At 39.2% G+C, this 20,054-nt stretch overlaps 1 protein-coding gene across 8 annotated transcripts in view; it reads right to left on the bottom strand.

Moving 5' to 3' along the window:
* Positions 1-20,054, bottom strand: part of SYT1 (synaptotagmin 1) — a 672,911-nt gene that overhangs the window by 547,543 nt on the left and 105,314 nt on the right. For 5 of the 8 annotated variants that reach the window (XM_019493968.1, XM_019493958.1, XM_019493962.1 and 2 more), the window contains exon 1: positions 4,414-4,707. The exons of the other annotated variants lie outside the window; for them this stretch is intronic. The gene's annotated coding sequence lies outside the window, so the exon portion shown is untranslated. Of the gene's footprint in view, positions 1-4,413; positions 4,708-20,054 lie in introns of those variants that run through there. 8 annotated transcript variants of the gene reach the window in all.

Below are 20,054 nucleotides of genomic sequence, written 5' to 3'. Positions count from 1 at the left end.
GTTAACATTTGGAAATGTTATCCTTAAGGTGTTTAAACAATCCAAACTAGTTTTGTGTGGGGTTTTTTGTATGTAAAAAAAGTCTCTCTCCAAAGAACTATATAAAAGTTACCTGAATGTTATTCAAATTTATTACACTGCAAATAAGCATTCTAGATTTCATGTACTAATCCTTATTTCACACCCCTCCCACCAGTGGAGTCAGGAAAAAGGGTTGGCTGGAAGAAAAAGTGGCATCTTGGATTACCAATGTTTGAGAATCAAAGATCGAAGGTACCACTCCCTCTAGACTAAAAAAGGAGAAATGCAAATGCAAACACAAAAGAGAAATGGGGAGTTTCTAATGACAAATGAAGAAGAAAATAATAAACTCTCTAATATGAATTCTGAATAAACTGAAAGAATGGAAATCCATAAAACTGATGACACACTATCAATTAAATCTCTGGAAGGAATAAGAGCTTAATACAATGTTTTGATTGTGACAGCTGACAAAAAGTATTAGAAAAGGAACAGTTTTAGTACAGCTGGTCTCATGCTTCAGTCATTAGGTCTTGCATATAAAAATATGTACTGTTTTAGGATAAAACATCTAAAAGTAAATGCAATTGTGTTTAACTGTTCAAGGTTCCCATACATTGTTTTTACAAACAACCTCTTCTCAAAATCGACATACATGAGAAAAACAGATAGACTTCATTTTACATTTTCTCTAGCATGTTCTTAACCTTTCACCAAAGAACCATTAAAAGTCCTGTACAGCTATCCCCTTTATACTGTTGAATTGGACTTCCTAAGAGAGCTGCTATATTTTTTTTCAGAGAGGTACAATATTATACCCAGCTTTATCTCATTGATTGCAGTGTATCATAAAAATAAAGCCTATTGTAGCAAAGAGGACTTTTGTACATAACAGTCCTAAAATATTTGTTAACAAAATACTTTGTTTATTCAGTCTGGCAAATGCTTTTATTTTAACCTGATGTATTTTTTGTAAATGTCACTGGTAAAAACAAATTCATAGTTGGCTAACAAGCTTCCCGTATGTGTATTTCTAAATTAAGCTCTTCCCAGATACAGAATAATGCTTCAAACAAACTTATCCTAGAGAGAATCAAAGTAAGCTAAAATGATCAGATATTTTTCCATGTAAAATTACATGTGCAGATGTGCCGCACTGGTAGATTTGCAAAGAACGGGGAATCTAAAAAAAATTATGCTTCCATGTTTTTTCTTTTAATACATAGAGAAATATTTGTTTGTTCCTTCAAATTTTTTGGAACTTTGATGGCTCTAACATGGTAGGTAATAGGATGAACCATAATCTTTACTTAGATCTCAGTATACAAGGAACATTAATATATTGACATTTCCTAGACTAATCTCCCATCTACTGTTGAATACACAAGAAACCAACTACAATATGGCACATAAAGGCTTCAGTTTCATCTAAGGCACCATCAATTAACTTTGAGTTCTACAAGGCTGAGTGGTTTTAAAAACTTGTGCTAAGACTCTGCTCTATTTTTAATATACCCACTGTAAACCTGTCAAAAGATCATGAAAAATTGATTTTATGCTTATGGTCTCTTTATGCTAACTGAACAACTATGGATTTTTTTCCAGGTCTCTGACAGGTAGCACCTTTTATTCTCTTACATCTTTAAACCTGTCAAGCCAGCTGAAGATGCTTAAAGTCTTCTACATTCTTATGTTTGGTTTACATTTACATTCATAAAAAATTAGAGAAATTTCAGTATTCTAAATCTATATTCCATTTACACAAGTTATATACTTCAAAAAACTATTTTTATATTTATTCAGTGTAGGCATGAGACTTGTACTGTGGATCGATGGGTCGATACTTAAAATTCCAGTAGAAATACCTTTAAATGAATTTAGCATCTTTTGCACCAACCATTAATAAGGCTCATTTAGGCACTCTCAATGTGGAGAAAAATTGGATATATGTTAAAGGCTACACTGGAACATTTCATGCTTTTGAAAATGCAGTAGTGTGATAATTTCCTACAGTATATCATTATCCTCTGTCCTGTGGTTCTTTTTAAAATGATCTCTTCTCACTCAAGCTGCCTGGACTATGTTTGTGAGCTATATAGTTTTTAATTTAGGAACTACACATTCAAGTTTTGAGTAACTATATCTCAACCCAAGTAATATGCTGCGTTAAGATATTCTCCCTTCAAACACTTCTGACAGTAGTGCAATTCGAAAAACTTGGAGGAAAAAAGGAAAAGGTCTCATAGACATAAGATCAGGTCAACTTTTGCTTTTTTTTTTTACCCAGTCAAGGCAAGGAAATTCTAATCCAGCTATAAATGAAATAGTCTTATATTTTTTAGTGTGCTCATTTTAGCATGATTAATATCCATGAATTCATACATACACACATAATCAAGGCAAATTAATGTATTGCCCACTTGTCCCTGTAGCCAAGAAATTGCCTTCTCTTGAAAAAACAGGAAGGTTTTAAGGTACTCTATTTTTAAATACTGGCATAAGGTCACCCCGAAAGCAAATGCACACACGTAATTCTGGATGCTACTCCATCAGGAAGCGAAGTCTTTTCTCAGGTTTACAACTGTTAATCATTTCTGTTTTTCAAGGAAGAAATAAATGTCAGACAGAAACCACTGTTTAAAATGCACACAGTAGATTAACATGGATGGCAAAGTAGGATAGCTGTTCTCAAGAGCAATATGTACTTGTCAGAATGTAAGTCTGGTTGCAGGCTACAACGTGAGTGTATGGAATTACTATACTGACCTTTCTATAGAAAATACAGTATTTGAAAGACAGAGAAATAATACTGAAATACAGAACTTTACATTAAATTTACAAGGTCATAGGCATCTAAGTACAGAGTTTCCTCTTCTTCACTCACAAATGGATATTAAGTAAAGAAAATAAGTCTTGACATCCCCCCCTGACAATCAAAGGAAATGATTTATTTGGATGCTAACATCTGTCTGCAGACTGTAGCCAAGTGCTTTTCTGTGCTCATTTAGGACTGCACTTGGAAAGCTTTCCAGTTACATTTACCTAGAGATTTCTCTCTACTACTTCCATCTGACAGAAATCACTCAGTTGGGTCTGATGAATAATGGTAAAAGGCAGCCTGTATCAGTGATGATTGAATTACAGATTGTTGAAAGTACCATAAAGGTTCATTTCAACGAGTACATTTAATTTACTTACTATACTCGCAGCTAGACGCTTGCAGTCTTTTGATATCTTTATTTTACAAGACTTGTGTCTTTTTGTTTCATTAACATTTTTGTTCCAATGCTCCCTAAACTTTTAGATAATAAAAGTAGCCAATGTACATTTAACTTTGAAATCCACAGTAACATCCAGTGTAGACACATCATATAAGCATTCCCATATTACAAATAAAGGCAAAACAGGAATTTAAAGAGGATAAAGGAGACCAAGATAAAGGAAGAAAGATATCATTATATGAAAAATCTGAAACAGAATTATTTTTTTTAGATTCCCTAGGCAAACTTCAAGTTATTTTATTAAGATTTGTTAAAAAACACCCATGCAAAGAGAATTAAATTTAGATCTCTACAATCCAAAAGCAAGCCTTGCATAGATTATTGCTTTGAGAACAACACCAGTCTGACCAAACAAATGTTGTTTTTTTTTAAATCACTAGATTTAAAGACTGTAAGTAAATCCTCAGAATCTAGTCCTCCTGTGTTTTGATAGCTGAGATTGCAAGTGGTCGATACTGAAACTCTGTTTCAGCATCAAATGCTCTTGCAAAGAGGCTAAAAGAAGGAAGAAGTCATCAAGTGATTGACACAATCAACAGCAAGTAAGTTTAGGGGTTTTTCTTTTTTGTTTGTTTGTTTCTTCTGCAGAAGTCAAGTGAAAGACAGAACAGCCACTTGGAAAGCAGGGGTAAAGTCAGGCAGGTTTCTCTCTCTGACAGCAGGAGCTTGAGCATTTTGATTACTTGCTTGTCTGCTGTTTGATTGTTTAGATACTCACGGTGTTTTTAACTGAAGCTTCATTTAGTGGACAACGTAGGCAGCATGCAGACCCCCCCCCCCCCCTTCTCCATTTCACTCTCTGCCTCCCACTGGGTGAGTGGGGAGCAGCCTCCTCCGAGAAGGGAGAAAACACAGGGTGGGTGGGGATTGCTAGACATCAGCCTAGCTTTCAAATCAGAAGATGCTGGGCAAACTGTTTTTCCAGCATCTGTAACAGGAACATGTGCTCTCTCATCAGTGCCCACACAATAGGCCACCTGGGTCTCCCTCTCTCTCTCTATTTCTCAGCTTCCCCCCACCTCACAGAGATCACAACACCCAAGTCATGGCAATACAGAAAACATTGCAGACAGATCCACTAGCAGCAGAAGCACTAACACTACTGCCTTACCTGGCAACCAGAGCAGGAGGAGTCTGTTTGTCCTTCAGTGCTCTCCCCTCGGGGTCTAGTAGGAATCACACACACTCTCTGCCTCTCCTGGGAGGAAAGGCGGCAACAGAAAAAGGTGTGTGTGTGTGTGTGTGTGTGTGTGTGTGTGTGGCAGACCTCCCACATACACCAGGAGGTTTCGGTAGCCCCCCTGCTCTCAGTGGGCTCCTTTGTGTTGGGTGTTAAGTTTCAGCTGCTGCTGGCTGGGAGGAGGAGAGACACTGGGGGCTGTGCAGATTCTAGAGCATCACCACACTGCAGCTTCTCCAGGAATCCCTCCAGTGAGAAGCAGCCCATCATCCCCAGCCCTGGCTCCCTGATTGGCTGAGAGGCGGGGATGCTGTGCCTGACATCCAATCAGGCAGCATTCATAATAGGTGGACTTGCTAAGCCAGCATTGCCCATCCCATGGATGTGTTAGTCTCTATCCCCCCCAGGGGGCAAGAGGGCTGGGAGGGAGTTCCCTGCAAATGACAATCAAGGACATCAAATCATTCTCTGGACCGGCAAAGTGATGGCCCCCAACCAGTGCTGTAGGCAGTGTGATGGAAACAGAGACGGCTGGGTGACCTGATTCTCCCTCGCCCCCTAGGGATCTTAGGCAATTTAGAGGATGGCATTTACTGACCAACAAGGAGGGAAATAGCTAGGCAGAAATCAGAGGAAGGGGGTGAGGCAGAGTGGTGAGCAAGAGCCACAGGAACTAGCAAAAGTAAGAGCATAAAATTTGTGATCAGAAACAGAGCTGAGGCTGCTGCTGCTTTCCAGTTACAAACTGAGCAGGTGAACTTGATCGCCTGGCTTATCTCTAAGCCTTTTTTGAAAAAAAAGAAAACCCCAACCCCCCCCCCCCCCAAAAAAAACCCACCTTTTTGTTGTGTACACTTTGAAATTCTACAGACATGAGATGTTTGCATGCATTAAAACAAATCAATAGCTACAAATCAAGTTTATCATAATTGGGTTTTCTGGTTTTTACAGAGCACATTTTATTGCATTTTTAGGTAAGGAAATACAACAGTTAACTTAATTCCCCAGATCCGTCCACTCTGAACTGGAGCTTTGATTAACTCTGGTCTGCTAAATGTAACTGTAACAAAATTCAATTAAGTACAGCACATTTTTACAACTTTTAATTAGATCTGTCCTATTTGTCTAATGCTTAATATAACATAAAGAGCCACTCAGGTTCCAAAGGGAAACAAAGATAAATCTAGATGTACATTTAGACTTAGAAATAACTAATGAATAAAGTTTGTTACTGTTTACATTATAGTATTGTATGTAAATCCTCAAAATTGCCAGCTAGAAAGTACAATTTAATTAACAAAATTGTATGAGTAACCAATGGTTCCCATATCAGATACCTTTCCAACAAACTCTCACTAGATCCACCAGTGAGTCCAAGAAGGTAATGGAATTCTCACATTTATATATTAAATCTTTAAGAAATGGTAATGTACTCTATAACTATTTACTTTTTTTTATCTGGTGACCAGAATTAGTGAAATATGCATTAACACAAAGCCTAAATAATTGCTTCCAGGCTGTGGAGCAGACTGGCAGAAAAGGAAGAAACGTCCTCTGTATATCATCAGTTCTGAAGAATGGTATGATTACTGTGGAAGTCATGTAGCCCTGGGCACACCGTATAAATATTATGCTATTAACCAGCAGAAATTTAATCTGTTGTCCCATACCCCAAATTTCCTTCATCATATTTGCCAGTTAGAGCTGTGTTTCTACCCATTCTGAACAAAGAACTTAGCCCAGGACTAGCTAACTTGGGGCACAGGGCAGATTGGGGAAGGGATAGACATAGTGGAAGATAGGGGAGGAAGCAGAAAGAAGAGCATCAGATCAGGCAGAGAGCACAGGGCATGAGGCAGAAAGAGGAACAGCTTGGTGAGGGACCATAAGGCAGAGAGCAGAAAGCAGAGCAGTATAGATGGCAGGTGGAACGGTCCCTGGGCTGCAGGGGGGGGGGGGAGGGGCAGTGCTTCCTTTTGCGGCAGCGGTGGCCCCCCCCCCGGTGGCACCCACCTGCAGGCACCCAGCTTCGGTGGTCCCGGGGGGCATCACAGCTGTGAAGGGAAGCATTGGGCCCCCACACAGCTCTTGCATCCAAGTAGACTCTGGGGTGGAGGGAGAAATCAGATTCACCACTTTTCTTGGGCAAAGCCTGCCTTCCTTGGCCGCTGCAGGCTGCCTGAGAGCCCCTGAGCTGCAGAGAGCTCAGTGCTTCACTCCGCGGCTATAGGGGCAGCAAATTAAAACTCCGAGGAGGAGTTTTAGTTTGCTACGTCCCAAGTTACGTAAAGTGCATTATGCTGCCAAATTTCCTACAGCAGCTGGAATGAACGTGCAATAGACCACTGAGGCATGCAAACACCGACACCATTAAAGCGGTACAAAAGCATTTAGCCTGCTTTAAAGTGTCGCGCACACATGCCCCCTGTTTTGTATACACACAGCCTAAGTTGTCACTTACAGTTCAAAACGATTGCAGTTCACTTCCCTAATCCATTAGATCCTAACTCTTTTCTTCCACCATTTCTTGCATGTCCTGAATTTCTTACATATCCAGTATATGCATGGAAATCAGTAGGAGTTCTACATGCACAGGACCTGAGGCACTGGGCCATGCATTGCTGAGCACATATTATTTACCATAATTTAGGCTCAATGTACCCCTGTCATTATGTGCAAATGACAAAGAAATTAGCTCATCTGAGTAGGGCAGCAAGGAGCTTCCTTTTCCTTATCTTGAAGGCCCTTCACAGCGAACCTGCCTGGTTTGAAGCAGGACAATGGTTGGGAAAGTAGAAAAGTAGAAGAGCTTTTCATGCCATCCTCTCATTCTAGATCAGTCACCTTGTACTGGAAAACTTCTGTAGATGTTTAATTCCTCCAGCAGTTTTATGTTGTTTATTTCTTTTTCCTTTTAGCCACAAAAGAGGGTCTCCAGCTATTTTTAAAAATTATATAAACAAGTATATATAATTATTTATATAGTCATATAATAATGATATAAAGAACATCTTATTCAGGCTACAGAGTGATGATAAAACTCATACTGCAAACAAACTCCCCATTCCTACCAGGCATCTTCCTCATTCTCCCAAAAAGGAGGGCTAGTATTTACCCATAAAGAGTGGATCCAATTGCAACCAAGTTCTTAGAAGATAGCTGTAGTCATGAGGAAAATAAATTCTACAATAAGTAGAGGCAAGCCAGAAAGACAGTCAGTGGAATAACTGAGGGTCCACATGAGAAATATTTTGTTTTCCAAAAGAGCTAGCCAATCCTTCCCACTGTCTTCATGAAGCACAAGAAACTGTGCTTACCACCCATGCAGATGCACTGAGAGAGGGGTATAGAGGGACAACTTGCTCATGCACTACTCATGTAGTGATGATAGTCTAAGATGGCAAACTGTCTTCATTTGTTAAAATGGGAACAAATTATCCAATAGAAGGGAATTAAATGGGGCTTGAGGAGTTCATATATGCATGATGAATCCTGCCTAGAATATCAGACAGGAAGTATAAAACAATGAGCCAAGCTCCAGTATCAAGCTCCAGACACCTGTTAGCCCCTTACCACTTGGTCTCAGTCTAATGATTAGTCAGGAACTGTCCCAGTAACATTACCAAGACTCTGACATGGTACAGAAATAGTGTTCAGTAAAAGAATATGAAAGTCATGACTTAGTTCAGAATTCAGCTAAAATGGTATAAGCCAGTGTTTTTCTTCATCATCCTTATGCTTCTGTTCTCTGTAAATTATGACTGAATAAAGAAAAAAAGTTGAGAAAATATATATGAGCCAGGCTGGGAGAAAACCATATCAATTCATTCCATAAAATGGGAGACTACCTGGACACACAGAGCAAAAGAAACCTAACTTCTCTCAGAGCTCATCATGAGTAAAGCTCTGAAAATTCCTGTGGCATATAAAAGCAGACACCAAGATTAGCTGTTGCTAAGCTGAGAGCAGATAAAGAAGTAACAGCAGTTATGCATGTCTGCCCCTTATGTACCCCTGGGATCATTAGGGTTCGTATTCTGGCCCCATCATGCCATCCTATTCCCTTTTTTATGTTATCCCTTCTGGTGACCAACTGCCAGAGTTAGAAAATCAAGGTGGAAGTAATCACCCATGCTTCAGAAAGCAGCCGATATTGATAATATGGTTAATTTATTTACCTTATAGAATTTAGAATAGCAAATTAAAACCAATTGAGCTGTGACAGCTGAGATCATATTGTACATCAGCTCTGCAATACTAAAAGGTACAGGTATGTATTTCTGTCAACAAGTTGCTTGATCTGTGTTTGTTTTTGTACCTGTCTTGGGTTATGCCTTCAATTTATTTTATTGCGGTTCTCAAATATTGTGTTTGGTTGGCAGTTCACATAGCTCCAGTGAAGGAACTAGGAGTTAGATTTGGCTTTTGCTTAAGAAGGGCAGCAGTTGAGAAGAATTCTGAAGGCCTGAGTGCAAGCCCATTATTTGCATTTCCCTCTTAAATTCCCCCACTGAACAATTTGTAGTGAAACCCAGCACAGATTCTCAGCAAATGATTTAAAAAATAAAAATAAAAACATGGAATCACATTCTTAGCTGATAGAAATTGGAATTGCATCACTGACTTCAGTAGAGCAATGCTGATTTATATTCATTGAGCTAACAAGAGGCAAGAACCCATGAACTCCAGTTGAATTTTGGAGCAAAGTGTTGGGGATAGGAAGAGAGATTTTTCTTGCTAGCTCTTGATGGTAATGTATCCAAGTAATTCTTTCCAAACAGTCAGAGTTCACAGTTAGGCTGCTAGTATGCTAAAACAATATTCTTCACTTTTTTGGTGTGGGGTTGGTATTCCCTGTCTGCATTCATTCGGTGGCTCTTACTTTGCAAGTTTGGGGCAGGGATTGTCTTTTATTAGTTCTGTGTTTGCAGGGTACGTAACAAAGCTGGGAGGTCCTGGTCTATAAACAGAAACTCAGAATTAGGCTGGAAGGGACCCCAGGAGGATACCTAGTCCCCCCTGTTTAAAGAGCTCCTGGGCACTGCGATACAAATAAAATGATGGAATAACTGCTATAAGGGGAATTCACGTGCAGCTGCACCAGCCAGCATCTGTTATGCAGAAAACAAAGCTGTGTATTATGAGGACAAGGCTCAGACAGCCTAAGTCTCTTCCCCTGTAGATGGTGCCCCTTGTTCAAAGATTTTGTTTTGGGTTAACAGCTAAAATTTTCCCAATCCTTCCTTTCTGCTTAGTAATATAATATTTTTCCAATGGCTGCTGGGGACTGTTGATTTATTTCTGGCCAAAGCAGGATGGCATTTTCATTGCAAGTCAGGACAAAAATCACTAACTGAACTCCTGCTTTTCTCTTCATTCCTTTATTCAGACAGATTCTATTACATAAGAGTGAAGTACTAACCCACAGATTCCAGAGTTGCCAGATGTCACTGTTCACCCATGGTAAATTGAGGTAGATGTTATAGCTTCCCTTGGTATGATTAATTTCTGACCTCAGCTGAGATTATACGCTGCACTGACTACAGAGTGTTATCTGAAGTTGAAAGTTTGATTTGTGCTGCTGATTTCCAAAACTACTACAAGTCCTTCATTTAAAAATACCTTGTCCATATGACGGCTTGAAGAAGGAATCTACTAACTCAGTCAGTTTCACTCTGATTTTGTGCAGTCATTTTAAAGGGAAATGCAAATACTCAGTGTCATAGTGCATATCATAAACTCTAGTGTTTCTCCATTTTCTCAGCAATAAACTAGGGATCTTACTAATTTAGCTGAAAAGGATGTAGAAGTAAAAATATCTTTCTTGACTGAGGAGAAAGAACATACATACTAACTTAAGCTGCACTCAGTTTACATTTTGAGAATTTCCTGTACTCTTATTTTTCTCAGTACAAATACTCAGCTGCACAAACTAGATGCAGGAATCAATTTATTAAATTTAAATCACACATTTATAACATTTTATTCTAAGGCCTTTCTGTGAGATTTAACTTAGTACTTAAGAGTGTGTGGCTTTTAAAGTATAAATGTCAGGATTCTTTTTTTTTTTTTTTTTTAAACACAGATGCAGCCATGATTCTTATATTTTCTGCTTTTTTATTATTTTTTTAATGCCTGTTTCCCAACAGAAACATAGCTGTTGTGTCAATATTACTATTAGGGCCTAAAAGCTGGCAAAACACATGGCTAAATGAACTGGAAATTGGATGCCATTAATATAATTAGGAAAGAAGTACTATAGTTTCAAATTTTCTTTAGAGCAATGTTTTAGCCTTATGCATTACAGTAAACCACCTAAGTCTCTCTTCCAACAGATTTTGGTTTGTAAACTGAGGACTTGTTTTGCCTTTGTGCAATATTTTTCTTTTAGTTAAACATATCTGAAGTCAGTGTAGTTACTCTTCATTTACATGAATGTAAGAGAGAAGAGTTGGGCTTTAAGCTTTCCTCATTGTCTTAATAACACTTAACTGACAAAGTTACTTCTAGAAACTGTGTGGCATTAATGCAGGTCTAAATCAAATATGCTAAATTTTTCGCTAAGCTTCTATGGTTTTTACAAAGGAAAGTAAGTGGAAAAAAAAAAAAATCAATCCTTTCCTTTGGACTGAATTCCCATTGGCATTGCCTCACTCTAAATCTCCAGTGAAATACTGTCTTTTAATAAGTAACATTCATAGATACCAGTCACAGAGCAAGCTTCCATTGGGATTGAAGGGACCGATTTCCAAAAAGGTTAATAGGGCAATGAATAATTTGTATGCAACCCTTTCACTGAGATACACTTAAAGCTAAGACCTTCACTGTAGAGTGTACCCCATTAAGTGTGCTACTTCCAATTGGTCTTACTTTTAGAAGGTAAATTTAGGTTCCATTGGCAGCAGTATTTGGTAAATAGTATTACATCCTCATGAGTCAAAAGTCACAAGTCAGACACCCCTCAAAATAAAAAGATTAAGGCCCAAAGCCTATTCTGCCTTCAACATGTCCAAGACTGCTACCTTTGACCTAAAAAGTATGCAACCTCCCTTAGAAGTGTGAGTTTATTTGATTCAAGGAGATGCAAAGGCAGGCCACTTCCTTAACATGCATCCTAGTGAGTCCTCATAGGCCAATCACCTTTTACCCTGAGGAAACAGGTAGCTTTGCTATTCTAACAATGAGCTGCCTTATATGATCCCAACAAGTGATTGCATTCCATCTAGGGAGGAACTAGTTCTCCTATTCTCTCAGTGGGAATCCTTATTGCAATTCCAGCATGTTGAGATCTGACTCACTCAGGGAGATGTCTACCTGAGCTGACAGCAAATAGAAGGAACAAACAAGTGACTCTACCTTTTGCCTGACAGCCTAGTGGTTAGAGCACTTGCCCAGGAAATGAGGCACCCGGATTCTAGGACCACTCAGACAGCAGGAGTTTAAATCACTATCACCCATTTCCAAGAAAAGTATCTCAACCACCAGGCTATGGGATAGGAAGAGACAAGGATATGCTTCACCTCTTTGGGTGAAACCTTGCAAGAGTTAAAGTGCCACCTAGAGAGTATGTAAGATGGAGCCTGAATGCGTGGTCCAGTGAAGGTCTTTCTTTCTTCTCTGGGAAGGAAAGACCCTTTGGCTCTGGCCTCCTGCTCGAACACTAGTTACATCCTAGATTGTATAATGTAAACCATATGAACAGCATTTTATGTGTTTTAGGGTCATGGACCAAAATACAGGATTTTTTTTTTCTCCTAGGAAAATGCGCTCTCCACTCAGGTACAAGACAGGCTGCCTCTTGCAGGTTAACGTATGCATTTGATTAGACACACAATGGCAATAAAAGCTAAAGTGATCCTCAAAGTAGGGTTTCTAGAACCTAGGACTCCCCTTCTCAGTTGAGTGCCCAAACAATTAAGCTATAGATTGACTTCACTTCTTGGTTGCTCTCTTGCTTACACCATGGTTCTTGATTCCCTTCCAGCCAGTGACTCATCTTCAGTAGAATATAGATGGTTCCCCTTAGTTCAAGTTCATAGCTTAGCACCTAGGGGACTTCTCTGGAGAGTAGGAGATATGGAATAAAACATCTTCTGGCTGTGTGCATCTTTGAATCCAGGTTTGTGACTTCCTTGACAAGTTCCCTAAACAATATGCCATTTGGAAAAAGTACTCTTCCTCTATTACTGAGCTTCACAAATGGTCCCAAATTATTAGTTTCAAGTGTTCTCAGTGGGGCATAACTACACATGGTCTCAGCATTAATATTTAGTGGGGGCACGTCTACACAAGATGCTTGCTGTGGAGCTGCCTAATTAGATCCATAGTAAAGCCTCCCCGTTTCCATGTGTGGAGCTATTAGGCTAGGGTAGCTAATTAACTCTGCTGTAGATTAGTACTGCCTGATACAAGTATTACCTATGGCAGTTACTTACTCTTCTGCAACACATTTGTAGGGCTGAGGCATGAGAGTGCTACAGTGAGTTGCCTGCCAGCTAGCCTCACACTGTAGCACCCTTGTTCTCCAGCCAGCCCCTCCACAACAGGTTGAACCAGGATAGAGCAGTTCAGGGCTGGCAGGCTAACTCCCTGGACCTCCTGCTAGCCAGGGCTTCACTGCCCTGGCTCAATGTGCTGTGTAAACGCTGCACCTGGGAGCAATAAACTTCAGCAGAAACTGTACTGGAGTTTATTGCATCATGATAGTTTCACACACAGATGCACCCTGTATGAGTTTTTGGGTCATCTACAAATAATTTTCCTCCTTCCCAGGCTTCTTAATGGAAGAAGAAAGCACATCCACAATATGCATAGCTAGGGGGGAAAAAAGTACATAAAAGAAGAATGAAAAAATGACCTGAGGCCTGTCTGGCAGAAACAAATAAGACATGGAAACAAATAGTTATAAAGCTGACTTAGTAGTAGGGGCTCATCCTACCCTGGACTGAAATCAACCTAAAGATCCAGGAGTTTGATCCAAGTAAAAACTTTAGCCCAAAGGAAAATATAATGCTTATAAGTTTGAGGATTTGCCTCCTTGTATAAGTTTAAGGATTTACCTCCTTGTTCTTCAAGCTAGATTTTTCAAAAGGGTGTGTATTTCATATGATTGTTGATTTTGGGACTCAAAATAAAATTGTTCTTTTTAAGGGGATCTCCTACAACAGTATTCTGATATTTATAAAGTATTCCTTTCTGCCTTAAATTTCTTTCCTCTATGGAAGTTTACGACCCACACTTTCCACAACATACAACCAGCATTTCACTAATTAGTATTTCTTCATAAATATAAATATGCCTGGAAAATATCCTCAATGATTTAAAGGAGTCATAGTCATCATTCCCAAGTTTAAGTTTAAAAATACGCATTTAATGCTAAAAGCTTTATTGCTAACTAACTTTTAACTAGGACTAAATAACTATTTTCCAAATGAAAATTATTATACTTCATATCAGACCAAAACTGAATGTTTCTGTAAAAAACTGGTTAAACAATTTGTATGTTCCTGGGCTCTAAATTTAGCCCATGACTTCTGCAAAAAGAACCCGAATGTGTATTTGTCCTCTTATACTGAAACTCATAGTTGACTTTCCCTAAAAATCCTGCTGGGTTTGGGTTTGAAATAAATTAGCTGGCAGTTAAACCTTTCTTTTACATTTTTTTTCTATCTCTGTCTTCTCCAAAATGATTTGGAAGAGACTAGGGCTGATGCAAAAATTACATTTGCCAGCATCTGAAATAAAATTAGTTCTCAGAGTTGCCAGAGGAGCAACTTGGGTGTGTGGGGGGTGTGGAATCATTCCAACCCTCTTGCTTCCAACCAGAGGGCACCAGTTACCATGTGCATACAGAAGAAGCACTACGATCCAGATTCACATAGGAATTTATGCACCTTTGTGGATCTGGAATGGTATCTATGGCAGGATGGACAGTACTAAAAGTATGGTGATTATGCTGTAAACTTGGGGAACAAACAGATGTGACAATTTTCTCCCAATAAGGACACAGATCATGGCTCCTTGCTGTGATCAAACACAAGAGGAAGCAGAGGAAGTTCCATCTGGGGTTTTTGAGCCCCTGCTGGAGGGTGGAGCTATTGCATTGGAGGCCTCTCCCTCCCAAATCATGGAGGCTCCAGTTCACCCACCCCACCCTCTAGTGCTAGTTGGGGAACCCCTAGTATGATCTCCCTCTGCTCCCTATCCCCACTCCCAGTCTGAAACAGGGACAGCCTGGGAGAGAGAAGGGGCAACCTGCAAAGTGTCCTCAGTTAAAGCAGGGAGATGCACAAAAGTGCACCCTTGAAGTGTGATTTAGAACTGGAAAGGGTGTTCCTTGATATAATTCCATGGGGCATCAGGATGGTACAAAACAAAGAGGCTATTCTTTATTTCCTTGATTTTTATGGATATGGTTGGATATGAAATACACTGACACAACTTTAAATACATAGAACAAATTGTATGTCTCTAGAAGTAAATGTTCATATCCAATTTCAATAATTCCTTTAATAGTTATTTTTATCCCTGGAGAGTAAGTGTACATCTATTCCTTAGGCTAAAGCAAATGAATCCTTCCATAAGAGGATATATAAAACAAAGGAAATGTGTCAGTTTCTCTGCATTTTTAAAGCCCTCTTTTTTTTTTTCTACTTCTTTTTGTTAAAGCTGATTTTCTGTTCTTAAAGCACTTACCAGACCTCTGTGTTCAGATAACACCATTTCAGTCAGATTTAGAGCAACCCTGTTGACTGAAAGCCTTCCAAGACATAATTTACAACAAAGTAATCAATGTCAGAAGTAGTATCATCTCTTGTGATCTTACAGGAACTATCAGCATTCTTTGATATACTGGACCATGGGATAGTATTACCTTGATCATCATCATCAGTATTTTTTTCTTCAGATGGCACTTCTAGGGCAACTTTCAGATCAAACCTCTTAAATTTGGGTGACTTAGGCTTCCAATTTATTCTTGCCATAATATTTAAAATGTATTCATTATTTCTACAGAGAAACTATTGAACTCATTTTTCTCTCCATCTTCAGCCCACAAGTGCCTTTTTTATACTTACGGTTTTAACAGGGAATAGTCTTGAACTAGAGTGGAAAAAGGATCAGAACTTCCAGCCCTAGACTACTGAGAATTTACCATCTGGATTTGAGACAAACTTTGACCTGGATCCTTTCCTTTATTTTGTGTAGGTGACACTACTACATTCATAGCAGAGTACCAATTCACCTAATGAGTCTCTATGTAAATACAATAAACCATGGGATCTAAGCCCTTCATGAATCAGGTTTACTTGTAAAACAAAACACACTGAAGGACTCTGGATGGTTCTGGAGTGCAGAAAAGCTTGCATTCAGGACCCATTTGAGATCCTCAGTGGGTGCATCTACACGTACGGCAGACTGCGCAGTTGTTACTAATTGACCGCCATTACTGTACAGCCACAGTGATGCTCAGGTTGCTTCCATTGTTACCGCTCAGTAGCTCATCGCTACCTTGGCAGTAGTGTCGCCATCACAGTTCATGCCTGCCAAGGCTACATCACTGTAGCAACGAGCTATGTCACCATAGCTCATTGCTACAGCAATGTAGCGTCATGTAGATGTGCCCAGGGTCTATTTATTTTACTTCTTTTTCAGCATTTTCTGGGGGTCTTTAACTCCAATTGGAGGTAACTCCCCTGAGAGGAATATTGTTATTTTAAAAACACAGAAAACATTATGGCTTCAGTATCCCTCTCCTAGGTCTCTGTAATCCAAATTCTTCCACCACTTCTTTTTCAGTGACACAAGGACTGGATTTGAATATCATTTGTCCTGTGCTTAACATGTATTTCAAGTATGTCATTTGTCCCTGAATTGATTATATTCTTTAGTTCACAATTTCTTTTAATAAAGTCCTCAAAAAAGTTCAGGCTGACAGGCTGAAAAAATACTGGAACATGTATTCATTGTTTTTCATTTAGACTATTTTAATGGTCTCCTGGCTGGCTTACTAAAATCTATGCTCTTTAAATTAAAACCAATTCAAACATATGCAGCCAGTTTGATCTTTCAGTGTTCTGGCTTCTCTCGTATAACCCTTTTACTGAAATGCCTTAATTATCTTCCTGCTTCTTTATATATTCAGTTAATAGTGTTGACCCTCACAATGTAGGGCCTTTGCTAGGGAATGTAATGGAATTGTATCTGTATAACCTGATGTCTGCATATACACCCTCTTAGAAGCTGTGCTCAATTTCAGGTATCTTTTTAGACATTGCATTTCAAAGTTTCTGGCCCATTCTGTCCCCTTGCCGGTTTCATGCTGACTCATCATTCACCTTTAAATCAAAGTTTAATGTTTCTGTATATCATAAGACACTTTGTGCCCATCTTATTCAATTTGCCATAAAGTTATTTCATCATGTTCCATTAAAGTGCAAGGAAGCATAAAGGTGGAGGGAAAAAAAAAAAATCAACAGCAACTTAAGGGAGTTTAAAGTTAAAGGTTTTTAAAACCATTTAGTTCATTTCACTTTTCAAAGATTCAAGCCAACTCTTTTGTTGCCAGAAATACTCAACTCTGTTTCAACTGACACACAACAACAATTTGAAGGACCATTTTTTATGTAGCAGGAACAAAAAACCCCATAGCATTGGAAAGGGGTTCTTGGGCCAGGGAATAATTCTCTCCATTTTCAGGCAATCATATGCCTAAAGATTTCCTCCCAAAATCCACTTGAAACCCTCATTTACAAGGCTCAAAATTAGAAATGGTAAGAACACTGCAAAAGTAGGAGATTTGAAGACACTGACCATACCTAGTCACTGCTATGATAGAGAAGTTGGTTAGTATATCCTCAGAAGACTCTAAGGGGACCAGGTCCCTATTTTAATTTAGCCACCCTAAAAATCCCTGCCTTCCTTCAGTCTCAGAAAGTCATTCAAAAAATGTCACACCTCTGACAGATTGGAAACACTAAACTTCCTAAATCTGTTCCTAGCCAGTCTGTACCTATCTATGTGATCATGTACTGCTGTTGTTTTTCAGCCTAAAAAGCTCTTCTGCTGCCTTAATACTCATCCTATGGATGTACTCACAGAAAGTAATTACATCCTAAATAGATTTGGGGCCTGATTCTCAGAAGTACTGAGCATTCACAATCCACGTGAAGGTGCAGGTGCTCAGTAGCAGAGTAATTTGAGAAAAATAGCCCTAGAGTACTCAGATCTTTTCGAAGAAATTACTCAAAATGGATCTTTCAAAATGCATACAACAGCGCATAATGATAAGATAGATTCAAAGTATTTTCACATTTATTTGCATGAAGCCTGTCTCAACACCTGTCAGCAGTTCCTAGCTTCAGCCAAAACTGTACAACACCCCACTCTGCGCTATCGCTCATTAAATATTTTCCTGCTTTTAAAATGCCAGTCATATTATAGCAGTAGAACATGTTTAGCATTAACAGTTAAGCAGTTCCTCTCATACATTTCTGATATTTGTTCCCTGTTTTTCTGAAACCATTGTGATTTCAACCCTCTTCTGCCTCTATTATTTTAAAATGTGTTTGTGTTTGAAAGGCAAGGCCTGCTTATCACTTAAAGCAGTGTAATAAACCTTCAGATGAGGAAGAATAATTGCAAAATCAATAGGGCATGTGGCTGGGCTTTAGGCAAATGGATATTCACTCACAGAATTCAAGTGCTGCTTCTCTTTCATAATCAAAATTTGCAAGCCATTTAATTCATGAGCATCCTAAAAAAAGATCAGTCACCAAATAAACATACTATCATATTCTGACACGAATCTGCATTGAAAACAAATTACACAGTATGATGCAATACAACTTGAATCATATGAATCAATGGATACTCCAAATGAGGACTAATCTGAATACCTGATGTTAGTCAGCTGCAATGTGCTACTCCTTAAAAGAATGGCCTCCCTCTACACTGCAATTCTATGCTTAGAAAACAATGTACCATACTTACCCAAATATAAGATGACCCTGAATTTAAGATGATTTCCCCAATAATTATGAACAGATTCTATTCATTCTATAACAGAATCTATTAATGGAAAATATGTACATTTGTTATAAATTTCCCTCTATAGAATCTGATTATTAGAGGACCTGTGCCCCCGCCCCCTCCACCACCACTGCAGATGGGGGAAACAGGCTCTGAGTGGGGCAGTAATGAGGCAAGAGGTGGGGAGGGACAGATGGACGGGGTGAGACAGCAGTAGGGTATTTACCAGGGGAAGGCCGGGGGGGGGGGGGGAAGGCATTCAGCTTGCTCCCTGCTGCCTGTCCTCCCACTTACCTTAGTTTCCTGCCTGCTCTTCCTTACCTCCCCTCTTTCCTCCTCCATACTGCTTCTGCCCACCAAAGCACTGAGTTCTCACCTTTCCTTCACCCCTTACCTTTGCTCCAGCGCTAGCAGACTCCATTCCCATTGCAGCCTGGGGCATTGAGCACAGTTCCAGCCTGGCGCCAAAGCAGTGGCACAGAGCCAGCACTGGTGCTACAGGGGCAAGCCGAGCTGTGCTCCATACTCCAGGCTGCAATGGAGACAGAGCCTGCCATCACCAAAGCAAAGATAATTGGGGGGGGGAGGGGGAAGAGGCTGTAGCTGCTGCCTACCCCATGCTGCCTCATTCTTGATTGTAAGATGAGGTGCTTTCTCTCCTGTGTCAAAGGAAAGGGAAAACCTTGTCTTTTAGTCAAGTAAATATGGTAGGAACTAATCTTGAAGATATAAAATGGAAAATAAAATGTAGAAGACAGGTAACTCAGTCCAATAATTGGGCTTTTTTTACCCTGTACAAGTTCACTCACAGTCTTCAGATTTCATTCAAATCTTAGCTTTATTTTTAAGATTCTAGTCAACAGAGCTTGTGGGCAATAGCTAGAAATCATTAACTACTAAAGTGAGGGGCAAAATAAATTCAAACTTTTTTTTTTTTAATTCTGTTTTCAAGTCAACTTGTGATTTTGGGGTCATGTTTCATACTAGAATAGTTACAGTTGACAGCACACACAGAACATAATTAAAGTGTCACAACTCAGATCACTTAACATTTTCTAACAATGTACCACATAAGAGAGAATTTTTATTTGTTGCACTTTCAATGCATAGTTAGTATAAATAAAAGAATAACTAAAATTAAAATGGTGGTAGAGGATTTTTTTTTTTTTAAGGTAATTGGTGCCAGTGGTTTGTGAACACTAATGCTAAACCTCCAACAGCTTCAAGAGTTTGCTACAGCATTAATGAAATCACTAGTCTAGCATATGCTTTCCTTAATTCAAATACAGAAAGCCTCTAACTGCTGCCAGAATATTATATTGGCCTGGTAAAGCTAATGACATGTCCTCAAAGAAGTATCATATTTTCTTATATGCCACACATACCTTTTCCCTCCAAAAAGAGACTCTCAAAATTGGGGTGCGTGTATTAAGCAGGGAGGCTGATTTTCTGCCAAGGATAGAAACACCCTGCTTTAATTTTTGTTCCACAGTTTATCAGGTATGTCATTACTATTCAGGCAACTAGGGTAGTCAACCTGACTT

Source organism: Alligator mississippiensis, chromosome 4, assembly GCF_030867095.1.
Source record: "Alligator mississippiensis isolate rAllMis1 chromosome 4, rAllMis1, whole genome shotgun sequence".
Classification (NCBI taxonomy): Eukaryota; Metazoa; Chordata; order Crocodylia; family Alligatoridae; genus Alligator; species Alligator mississippiensis.
The sequence above is the reverse complement of the archived record's forward strand: the minus strand, read 5'-3'. Positions and strand labels throughout refer to the sequence as shown.